Source organism: Theropithecus gelada, chromosome 16 (genome assembly GCF_003255815.1).
Source record: "Theropithecus gelada isolate Dixy chromosome 16, Tgel_1.0, whole genome shotgun sequence".
NCBI classification, from domain to species: Eukaryota; Metazoa; Chordata; class Mammalia; order Primates; family Cercopithecidae; genus Theropithecus; species Theropithecus gelada.
The window spans coordinates 67,078,768-67,091,015 of NC_037684.1; positions in this window are offsets into that span (position 1 = coordinate 67,078,768).

The following is a 12,248-nucleotide window of genomic DNA, read 5'->3' on the forward strand; positions in this document are numbered from 1 at the left end:
ACCGTGTTAGCCAGGATGGTCTTGATCTCCTGACCTCGTGATCCACCAGCCTCGGCCTCCCAAGGTGCTGGGATTACAGGCATAAGCCACCGCGCCCAGCCTCTTTCTTTTTCTTGAGACAGGGTCTCGCTCTGTCACCCAGGCTGGAATGCAGTGGTGCAATCACTGTTCACTGCAACCTAGAACTCCTGGGCTCAAGAACTTCTCCTGCTTCAGCCTCCCGAGTAGCTGAGAATACAGGTGCACATGGTCACGCCTGGCTTTGTTCTTTCATTGTAGACTATGGTGGCCCCTTAGACCTGATCTGAAAACACCAAAGACCAGATCTTTCTTCTTTAAGGCAGGCAGGTCTTAATCTCACAACCGTTTAAGTTTCAGATTGCAATGGTCTGGCCACTGATAGTCTACTTCTATGTGTTTAAATAAAAGCAAATCTGAATAAAACCCAAGTTTTGGCCAGGTGCGGTGGCTCATGCCTGTAATCCCAGCACTTTGGGAGGCCGAGGCAGGTGGATCATCTGAGGTCAGGAGTTCGAGACCAGCCTGGCCAACATGGTGAAACCCTGTCTCTACTAAAAAATACAAAAAACTTAGCTGGGTGTGGTGGCAGGTGCCTGTAATCCCAGCTACTCGGAAGGCTGAGTCAGGAGAATCGCTTGAACCCAAGATGTGGAGGTTGCAGTGAGCCAAGATTGCACCACTGCACTCCAGCCTGGGTGACAAGAGTGAAACTCCGTATCAACAACAACAACAACAACCAAACCAAACCAAAACAAAACAAAACAAAAAACAAACAAACAAAAACCCTCAAGTTTTAAATCAAGGCGTATTTGCTCTTCTTTTTGTTCCAGCCATAGTGAGCAGCTTTCTGGAGCAGGCGTGGCCCACCCCATTTCTAGGACTTTGCACTTGCTATTCCTGCTGCTGGGAGCACCCTTCCCGTCACTGTCCCTTCATTTTCCCCACTCTTCCCTTTTTATAGGGTTCCTTTTGGTCATTGCTTCATCCTGTAATTGCATAATTCTCAAAGTATTTTGTTAGCACATGCCAGACTTTTATTCAACTCATGAGTGAGGTGTGGTGAGCTGTTACAGTCATGGTCCTCAGTTTATTCACACCTCCCTGTGTCTACAACTTCCCACCCTGCTTGCCCACATGGCTTACCTTGACCCATGGGACATGACAAATAAAATATGGGCCGACACTCAAAAAGTACTTGCATGTTGTTGCTTACTCTTGCTCTTGTTCTTGGAACCCAGCAAGTAGCACATGAAAACCACAGGCCTGCCTGCCAGATGGTGAGAGACACAGGGACTTATTGTCCCTTATATGAGCGAGAGCATTTTAGACCACCAAGTTTCTAAGTGTCCTGCCAGCTAAGTATAGATGTGTAAACAGCCCAGCAGACATTAACCACCTCAACCAGAAGAACTTCCCAGCACACAAAATCATCAATAAAAAGAGGCTTCTTGTTTTAAGCCACTCAGTTTTGGAATACTTTGTTACACAGCTGCGGCTGACTGATACATGAGAGAATCAGCAGAAAAAAAAAAAAAGAAAAACAACAAACTAGTTCATTGAAGATATGAGGAACTGGGATTTATACAGTGAAAGGAAAAAAGAATGCTGAAATAAGACGGCAAAATTCAGTGTTAAACTGGTTAATACCTAACCAGGCAATAAAAAGTAACCTTTGGAGTTATCTCAAAGACTCAGAGATGGTGGCATTTAGGAAATGAAAGAAAACTTTTATCTTTAATGAGCATCAAGGAATCAGGCTTTTCAGAAGGGCTGGCTTGCCAAACACAAAACACAATGAGCATTTAAAGAAAAAAAAAAAACTGCAAAATGACCAACGTATAAAGTTTACATTAACCTTTTCATGGTGAAAAACATATTTCTGATATCATCCTCATAATCCCAAAGGTCACAGCAAATCTTCAGATATCAGCATCGCAAAATTCAAGGAAAAGATGATTTTGTTAAAGAGTCTAGGTTTGTGGGAAACAGTCAAGGTTTTGTGATGCAGGTGACCCGAGCCAGGCAGGGAGATCTCGTTATTTTTGCTTAATTTTTTTTTCTAGCTGGAGTAGATGAAGAATGCAATGATAGCAGTGAGCTGAGATCATGCCACTGCCCTCCAGCCTGGGTGACAGAGCGAGACTCTGCCTCAAAAAAAAAGGGAGAATGCAATGATACTGGAATTAGAAAGTCTCAGCGTCAGTTTTTATCTTTACAATTCTTTCTTGGGCAGAAAAAAAAAAAAAGGCCTTTATCAATTTTATACAAGTTAACTTTTTACTTTTTGTCTAGGCCCTTACCAAGAATGTATCACATAAAGGTACATTGCATAAAAGATAGTGAGATGACCCTCAGGTGGGATTTTTAGAAACTGCTCGCCAGGCATGGTGGCTCACGCCTGTAATCCCAGCACTCTGGGAGGCCGAGGCAGGCGGATCACCTGAGGTCAGGAGTTCCAGACCAGCCTGGCCAACATGGTGAAACTCCGTCTCCACTAAAAATATGAAAATTAGCCTGGCATGGTGGTGGGTGCCTGTAATCCCAGCTACGTGGGAGGCTGAGGCAGCAGAGTCGCTTGAACCTGGGAGGTGGAGGTTGCAGTGAGCCGAGATTGTACCATTGCACTCTAGCTTGAGTAACAAGATCGAAACTCTGTCTCAAAATAAATAAATAAATAAAAAATAAAATAGAATGCTCTAGCATGGATTGTTGGTCACACAATCTTTTTTTTTTTTTCTTATTTCTAAGTTGTGGACCATTTCCCTAAACAAATCTTTCCCTGATCACAAGCGCAAGGTAAGTGCCACTCCTTTTGGCTGCCACAGCGTCTGAGCTTATTTGTCACAATCTCTTTTAATCCTGTGGATGCCTGTTTGTTTGTGAAGTCTCCTCCTTCAGACAATGCCCTCCTTGAGGTTGGCGATGTATGCCTTTGGATCCCCAAAGTTTAGCAGAGTGCCTTGTACAAACATTTGTTGAATGATTATATCAATTTATTTTTTCCGCATACCACCAAGGACAGTGTTTCCCCTACTTGGCAGCACCAGAATTTCCAGGGGTTTCTTGTTAATCAGCTTCCCAGGTGACTCCAAAACAGTGACGTGCTGGAGGCGGCTGGCACTGGCTGGTGAGAGCTGTTTCTGAGCATTTTCTGCCAACTCTGTGTCCAATAAGAACACATTGGTAGTTTGAAATCGAGCACGGTGGGAGTATTTACACCATGGTATCAGCAGATGTTACAAATCAGGGACTTTTTTTTTTTTTTTTTTTAGATGGAGTCTGGCATTGTTGCCCAGGCTGGAGTATAGTGGTGCGATTTCGGCTCAGCACAACCTCCACCTCCCAGGTTCAAGCGATTCTCCTGCCTCAGTCTCCCGAGTAGCTGGGACTACAGGCCCATGCCACCATGCCCAGTGAATTTTTTTGTATTTTTAGTAGAGACAGCTTTCACTATGTTGGCCAGGCTCGTCTGGAACTCCTGACCTCAGGTGATCTGCCCACCTTGGCCTCCCAAAGTGCTGGGATTACAGGCGTGAGCCACCGCGCCCGGCATGGGCTTTCGTTTTTGAGAGCCTGTTAACTTGCTCGCCACCAAGTCTGCTCATCTCTGGTCCAAAGACTAATGGCAGAGAATTGTTGACTGAGGGTGAGGTCGGCAAACTATGCCTGCTTTTGTACTGCCCATGAGATAAGAATAGATTTTAACATTTTTAAAAAGATTGTGAAAGAGGAAGAAGGAGAAAGAGAAAAGAACAAGGAGAAGAAAGATGGGGTGGAGGAGGAGAAGAAGAGGATGAGGAAGAGGACAAGGAGAAAAAGGAAGTAGTGATAGAGACTGTATGTGGCCTGCACAGCTTAAAATGTTTAATATGCAGCTTTTTATGGAAAAGTTTTGCTGACCCCTGACCTAGGGAAGCTCCTTAAATCTGACTGCCTAGTAAAATCACCTTGGAGAGCTTTTTTTTTTTTTTTTTTTCTTGAGACGGAGTCTCGCTCTATCATCCAGGCTGGAGTGCAGTGGTGCGACCTCAGCTCACTGCAACCTCCGCCTCCCAGGTTCAAGCGATTCTCCTCTCTCAGCCTCCCAAGTAGCTGGGATTATAGGCACCCACCACCATGCCTGGCTAATTTTTGTATTTTTAGTAGAGATAGGGTTTCACCATGTTGGCCAGGCTGGTCTCGAACTCCTGATCTCAGGTGATCCACCCGCTTGGCCTTCCAAAGTGCTAGGATTACAGGTGTGAACCACTGCGCCCAGCCTCAGCTTGGCTGTTTGAAGAACTCATTTGGATGCACACATTCCACATTCAGGTGGATTTCTAAATCCTGCTATCCTTATGCTGTCTGAAGAGGATGCTGACTTAGCCCACTGTCCCACCACACTCACTGCAGGTCCTGCTTCACAGAAGAATTTTTTTGAACGTGTGCAGACTGAGGATACAGGAGAGAAGGGGAGGCTGGGGACAGTAACCTGCTCCAGATCTCCATATGGAAAGCACTGGAGGCTGGAAAAGTTGACAGTGAGGAACTGGAAACTGCATTTGACATTGGGCATGCCTGTTGTCAATATTAAAGAATGAATGAAGGGATGAGATTGTGGGAGGCTCCTAGTCCCCTAATCCCCCTTAGCACCCGATAGAGGGATTTGAAAATGAAGTGTGAGACAGGTTTACAAACAGACTGTGTAAATAGATGGGAGACAAAGCATATTTCAAAGACAGTTCGCTGTGGCCCACGTGTAGAGACCCTTTTGCAGAGTTCAGGAAATACAAAATCTAAACAACTTGAATTTTTAATTTATTTTATTTTAAAAATGAATGTCGAATAAAGTTGACATTCTTTCAGAGGATGTATAGTTCTATGACTTGTAATCCATGCATAGATATGTTTAAACACCACTATAATCAGCATGCGGAGAAGTTCCATCACCCCAAAAACCTCTCCCCTGCTATTCCTTTGTGATCATATCCACACCCCAACCCTCAGCCCCAGCAAGCACGGAGAGGTTCTGCATCATCATAGACTTGTCTTTTCAAACATGTTCTGTAATCGTACGGTATGAAACTGACTTCTTTCGCTCATCTTAGCGCCTTTGAGATTCATCCAGGTTGTTGCAAGTATCAAGAACTCACTGATTTTCTTTGCTGAGTAGTATTTCATGGTATGGATGTACCACGGTGTATTTATTGATTCACAACTGAAGGACATTGGATTGTTTTCAGTTTGCGGCAATTGTGAGCAGAACTGCTATAAACATTGGTGTTTTTGTGTGGACATAACTTTTCATTTGTCTGGGGTGTATGTGCAGGACTGGAAGTCCTGGATCATCTGGTAAGGAATATGTCTGTTTAACTTTATAAAAAGTTGTCAAACTGGTTTCCAGAGTGGCTGTACCATTTTCTGTTTCCACCAGTAGTGAATAAGGATTCTGGTTGCTCAACACTGGATCACACGTCTTGCTAGTATTTTCTATTTTAGTTATTCTAACAAGCATGGAGTGGTATCTCAGAGTGGCTTTTATTTGCATTTCTCTAATGGCAAATGATGTTAAACATATTCACCTTCCGTATGGTGCATTTTGTTAAAAGGTCTGTTCAACTCTTTGGCCCATTTTAAACTTGTTTTGTTGTTGTCGTCATTGTTTTCTTATTAATGAATGCTGAGAGTTCTTTCTTTATTTTTTTGCTTTTATTTTTTTGAGACGGAGTTTCACTCTTGTTGCCCAGGCTGGAGTGCAATGGTGCAATCTTAGCTCACTGCAGACTTTGCCTCCTGGGTTCAAGCAATTCTCCTGCTTCACCCTCCTGAGTAGCTGGGATTACAGGCGTCCACCACCACGTCTGGCTAATTTTTTGTATTTTTAGTAGAGACGGGATTTCTCCATGTTGGCCGGGCTGGTCTCAAACTTGAGAGTTCTTTATATATGCTGGATGTAATTCTTTTGTTGAGATATGTGATTTAAAAATCTTCTTCTCCCTGTCTATAACTTGTTTTTTCATCTCTTTACAGTATCTCTTGCAAAGAAAACGTTTTTAATTTTGATGAAGCCCAATCTATCAAATTTTAAAAATGGGTCATTCTTTCAGTGCCATGTCTAAGAATTTTGTTCTAACGCAGCTTTCCATTCCTATGACAAACTGCACCTGGTCATAGTGGATTATTCTTATGAATGTTGGATTCAATTAGTTAATATTTATCTTGAGGATGTTTGCACCTGTGTTCATGAATGCTATTGATCTGTGGTTTTGTTACTTTTTTATGCTGTTTTTGTCTGGCATTTTTATCCAGATATGGATTATTCTTATGTATGTTGGATTCAATTTGTTAATATTTTAGTGATCGTTTTTGCATCTGTGCTCATGAATGTTATTGGTCTGTGGCTTTTATTATGCTGTTTTTGTCTGGTATTTGTATAAGGTATGGCATTGGTATCTTTTTATGTTGGTCTCATAAAAAGATTTGGGAATGTTTTTTCCTTTGTCATTTTCTGGAAGAGGTGTAAAATTTGTAGTATTCTTTAAATGTTTGATAGAATTTGCCTGTAAAAATCTAGGCGTAAGGATTTCTTTTTTTTTTTTTTTTTTTTTTTTTAGACTGAGTCTTGCTCTGTCTCCCAGGCTTGAGTGTAGTCAGTGGCACAATCTCAGCTCACTGCAACCTCCACCTCCTGGGTTCAAGCAATTCTCTTGCTTCAGCCTCCCAAGTAGCTGGGATTACAGGCACCTGCCACCATGCCCAGCTAATTGTTTTTATTTGTAGTAGGGACGGGGCTTCACCATCTTGGCCAGGATAGTCTCGATCTCTTGACTTCCTGATCCTCCCACCTCGGCCTCCCAAAGTGCTGGGATTACAGGCGTGAGCCACCGCAGCTGACTTAGGATTTCCTTTTAAAGCAGTTTTTAGCCACAAATTTAATTAAAAAAAAAAAAAAAAGATGATTCACGTCATCTATTTAAACTTGGATGAGTTGTGGTCACTTTTGGCTTTTAAGGAGTTAGTTCATTTCCTCTAAATTATCAAATTGATGTCCCTAGAGTTCTTCACAGTATTTCATATTATCTTACTACTTTTTCAGGTCTGCAGGATCTGTAGTGATATCTCCTCTTTCATTCCTTTTTTGTTGTTTTTTTTTGAGACAGGGTGTTGCCCTGCCACCCAAGCTCGAGTGCAGTGGCGTGATTATAATCCACTGAAGCCTAGGCCTCCTCGGCTCAAGTGATCCTTCTCCCACCTCAGCCACCCAAGCAGCTGAGACTACAGGTGCATGCAACCAGGCCTGGCTAATTTGTGTATTTTTTTGTAGAGATGGGTTTTTACCATGTTGCCCACGTTGGGCTCAAACTCCTGAGCTCCAGTATTCTACCCACTTCAGCCTCCCAAAGTGCTGGAATTACAGGTGTGAGCCACCACTGTGCCCAGTCTTCTCTTTCTTTTCTTTTCTTTTTCTTTTTTATTTTTTTTTGAGATGGAGTCTCACTCTGTCACACAGGTTGGACTGGAGTACAGTGGCACGATCTCAGCTCACTACAACCTCTGCCTCTGAGGTTCAAACAAATCTTCTACCTCAGCCTCCAGAGTAGCTGGGTTTGCAGGCACCCACCACCATGCCCAGCAAATTTTTTCTATTTTTAATAACGACATGTTTCACTATGTTAGCTAGGCTGGTCTCGAACTCCTGGCCTCAGGTGATCCACCCACCTTGGCCTCCCAAATTGCTGGGATTACAGGCGTTGAGCCACCGTGCCCAGCTAGAGTTTTATATAGAGGGAATCACACAGTATGTATTCTTCTGCATCTGATGCCTTTTGCTCAGCGTTATTACTTGTTGGTGCCTGTAGCCATACTTCATTTCTTTTTATTGCTGCGTTGCATTCCATTGTACAGATATAAAACAATCTTTATATCTATTCACTTGTTGATGGATTGATGGACATTTGAGTTGTTTTCAATTTTTAGCTATTACAGATAAATCTGCTCTAAATATGGTGAACAAGTTTTTGTATGGATGTATACTTTCTTTTCCCTTGTATATTTCTTTCCCTTGGGTAAATATTAACATGTAGGACTGGAATGGCTGGATTACATGGTACGTACTTGTGTAACTTAAGGAACTGCCAAACCCCTTTCCAAAGTAATTGTACCATGATATAGCCCCCTGAGTAATGCACGAAAGCACTAGTCATTCCACATCCTTGGACATCTTTCAGTGTGCTTATTTCTCTTGCATATTTTCTTTTTGGTTAAGTGTCTGTCTTTTACTTATTTTCAGTTGCTTACTTTTTTCTTGTTACACTTTGAGAATATTGTATATATTCTAGACACAAGTCCTTTATCAGACATGTAATTTGCACAATTTTCTCTCTGAAACTTGTCTTTTTAATTCTCTTAACAGAGACACTTTAAATGCAATTTTAATTTTGATGAAGTCAAATTCATCATTTTTTTCTCTTATGGATTATGCTTTGGATGTCATATTCAACCACTTTTTGCCTAACCCCAGTTCACAAAGATTTTCTACTATTCTTTTAGAAGTTTCATATTTTTGGTTTTACATTTAGGTGTGTGATTCATTTTGAGTTGATTTTTGTAGTTGGTGTTAGGCATAAATCAAAGTTTGCTTTTAAAAATGTAGATATTGGCCGGGCGCAGTGGCTAACGCCTGTAATCCCAGCACTTTGGGAGGCCGAGGCGGGTGGATCACGAGGTCAGGAGATCAAGACCATCCTAGCTAACACGGTGAAACCCCATCTCTACTAAAATTACAAAAAATTAGCCGGGTGTGGTGGCGGGCGCCTGTAGTCCCAGCTACTCGGGAGGCTGAGGCAGGAGAATGGAGTGAACCCGGGAGGCGGAGCTTGCAGTGAGCTGAGATCGCGCCACCGCACTCCAGCCTGGGCAAAAAAAAAAAAAAAAAAAAAAAAAAAAAAAAAAATTGTAGATATCTACTTATTTCAATATCAATTACTGAAAGGACTATCTTTTTGGACTGAATTACTTTTGCATCTTTGTAAAAAATCAGTTTTCCAAATATGTGTAGATCTATTGTTGGACTGTTTATTCTGTTGAATTAATCTAATTTTCTTTCTTAATGCCAATATCATATGATCCTGTTTAATACAACTTTATAATGAGTCATGAAATCAGGTAGTACTAGTTTTTGTATTTCCATGTGAATTTTAGAATGAACTTGTCAATTTCTTTTAAAAACCCTGCTGAGATTTTTATTGGAATTGTTTGAATCTATATATCAATTTGGAGAGAATTACATCTCAAAAATATTAAATCTTCTGACACATGAATATCCTATATCTCTGCATTTATTTAGATTTTCTTTAACTTCTCTCAGCACTGTTTTATAGTTTTCAGTGTAAAGAACTTTTCTTTTTCAGAAGTCTTTAAACTGCAAATTCAATTTATTTAATACATAGAGAGCTATTCTGGTATCAATTATCGATAGTTACTATTGTCAATAGATAACTATCAATAGTTACTATTATTGATAGTTGCTATCTATAGTTACCTATTTCTTCCTGAATAAGCATTTATAGTTTGTGTTTTCCAGATAATTTGTCTATTTCATTTAATTTGTCTAATGTATTGGCATGAAATTATTCGTAATATTCATTTAGTATCCTTTACTATTTGCAGAATCTTCAGTATGTCACCTTTCTCATTGTTAATATTGGTAATTTGTGTCTCCTTTTCTTTCTAATCAGTTTGGCTAGTGGTTTACAAATTTTACTTATCAAAGAATCAGCTTTGGGTTTCATTGATTTCTTCTTTTTTTCTTAATTGACTATTTTATTGGTCTTTACTCTGATCCGATTTCCATGCTTCTGTTTCATTTGAGTTTCTTTTGCACTAATTTTGCTGATTTTTTAAAAGATGGAATTCTAGGTTGTTGCTTCAAGAAATTGTTTTCTAAATAAGCATTTCAAACTATAAATTCCCTCTAAGTATTGCTTTAGCTGCATCCCACAACTTTTGATAAGCTATGTATCATTTTTATTTAATTCAAAATACTTTCCAATTTCTCTAATTTCTTATTTATTTCTTCTTTGACTCATGAATTCATAAAAGTGTGTTATTTAGTTTTCACTTAGATATAGAAGGGTTTATGCATATATTATAAGTACCACAATATACTATTCTTATTTTTGTTTAAACATCTACTTATCTTTTAAAAGGATTTAAATAATAAGGAAAAATCTTATATATTTACCCAAGAAGTTACCCTTTGGCTATTCTTCATTCCTTTGTGTTCATCTGTATCTCTATCTGTAATTTTACTTCTGCCAGAGGAAATTCCTTTATTATTTTCTGTAGTGTGGGGCCGCTGGTGATGAATTGTTCTAGTTTCTGAATATCTGAGAAATCTTTATTTTGCCTTTGGTTTTGGAAAATATTTTTGCTGGGTAATGAAATTTTGGTTGTCATTTTTTCCCCAGTACTTTAAAGATACTGCTACATTGTCTTCTTGTTTACATTGTTTTTGATGAGAAATACATTGCCATTCTTTTTTTTTTTTTTTTTTTTTTTTTTTGAGACGGAGTCTGGCTCTGTCGCCCGGGCTGGAGTGCAGTGGCCGGATCTCAGCTCACTGCAAGCTCCGCCTCCCGGGTTTTACGCCATTCTCCTGCCTCAGCCTCCCGAGTAGCTGGGACTACAGGCGCCCGCCACCTTGCCCGGCTAGTTTTTTGTATTTTTTAGTAGAGACGGGGTTTCACCGTGTTAGCCAGGATGGTCTCGATCTTCTGACCTCGTGATCCGCCCGTCTCGGCCTCCCAAAGTGCTGGGATTACAGGCTTGAGCCACCGCGCCCGGCCACATTGCCATTCTTATCTGTGTTCCTCTGTAGTATGTCTTTCTCTCTTTCTCGGATGCTTTCAAGTTTCTCCCTTTATTTGTTTTGGACAATTTCATTATGATGTACCTTAGTATAGTTTGCTTCAAGTTCTTGTGGTTGATTTTCCTTCTCATTATGGGTCACATGTTCTTGCTTCTTTGCATGCCTGGTAATCTTTTTTTGGGTGCCAGACATTGTGAATTTACCTTGTTTGGTCATGCTAGGTATTTTTGTGTTTCTATAAACATCTTGGAGCTTTGTCCTGGGACACAGTTAAATTACTTGGAAATAGTTTAATCCTTTGGGTGGGGAGTTGTTTTTAGACTTGTTATGCAAGACTAGAGTAGCATTTAGTCTAGGGGTAATTATTCTGCACTACTGAGTACTTCACTTAATGTATGAATCACACAGGTTTTTATAGTGTTTTGTTGGACCAGGCATCCTTCCTACTCCTGCTGAACACCTTCCACTCTCCCCTCCAATCATTTCCATGGTTCTTAATATTGGTAATTTGTGTCTCCTTTTCTTTCTAATCAGTTTGGCTAGTGGTTTGCAAATTTTACTTCCCAGCCTTGGATAGTTTCCTCACACACACATGCCAATCATGACTCTGCTGAATAGTCTTTTGGGATTCTCTGCAGATTTCTGTCTGTGCAGCTGTCTCCTCCTATCTGATACTTTGCCCTTCAGACCATAGCTGACTTTTTCTCTCTGGACTATCACTTCCTTCTTAACTCGAGGAGTCTTCCGGCCTCCATTTATGTTCCCCTTCCTTGTACCATGGTCTGGAAATTCTCTAATGCCGTAAGCTGGGGCAATGGTTGGGCTATCTCTTTTTTCCCCATCTTTCGTTTATCATTCTATTTCATTGCCTGATGTCCACATTTTTTTCCTTTTTTTTTTTTTTTTTGAGACAGAGTTTCACTCTTGTTGCCCAGGCTGGAGTGCAATGGCGTGATCTCGGCTCACTGCAACCTCCACCTCCTAGGTTCAAGTGATTCTCCTGCCTCAGCCTCCCGAGTAGCTGGAATAACAGGCATGTGCCACCATACCCAGCTAATTTTGTATTTTTAGTAGAGATGGGGTTTCTCCATGTTGGTCAGGCTGGTCTTAAACTCCCAACCTCAGGTGATCTACCTGCCTTGGCCTCCCAAAGTGCTGGGATTACAGGCTTGAGCCACTGCGCCCGGCCTCCACACTCTTGTAAACTATCATTTTATATGTCTTGTTTGTTAATTTACTTTTTGTTATTTCAGGCAGGAGCATAAATCCAGTCCTTGTTATTCCATCTTAGCCAGAAGTGAATCTTTAGGGTCTGATCAGAAATTCAGAAGTTCTAGAGTTGCTCTATATAAGAATCATTTGATGAAGCTTATTAAAA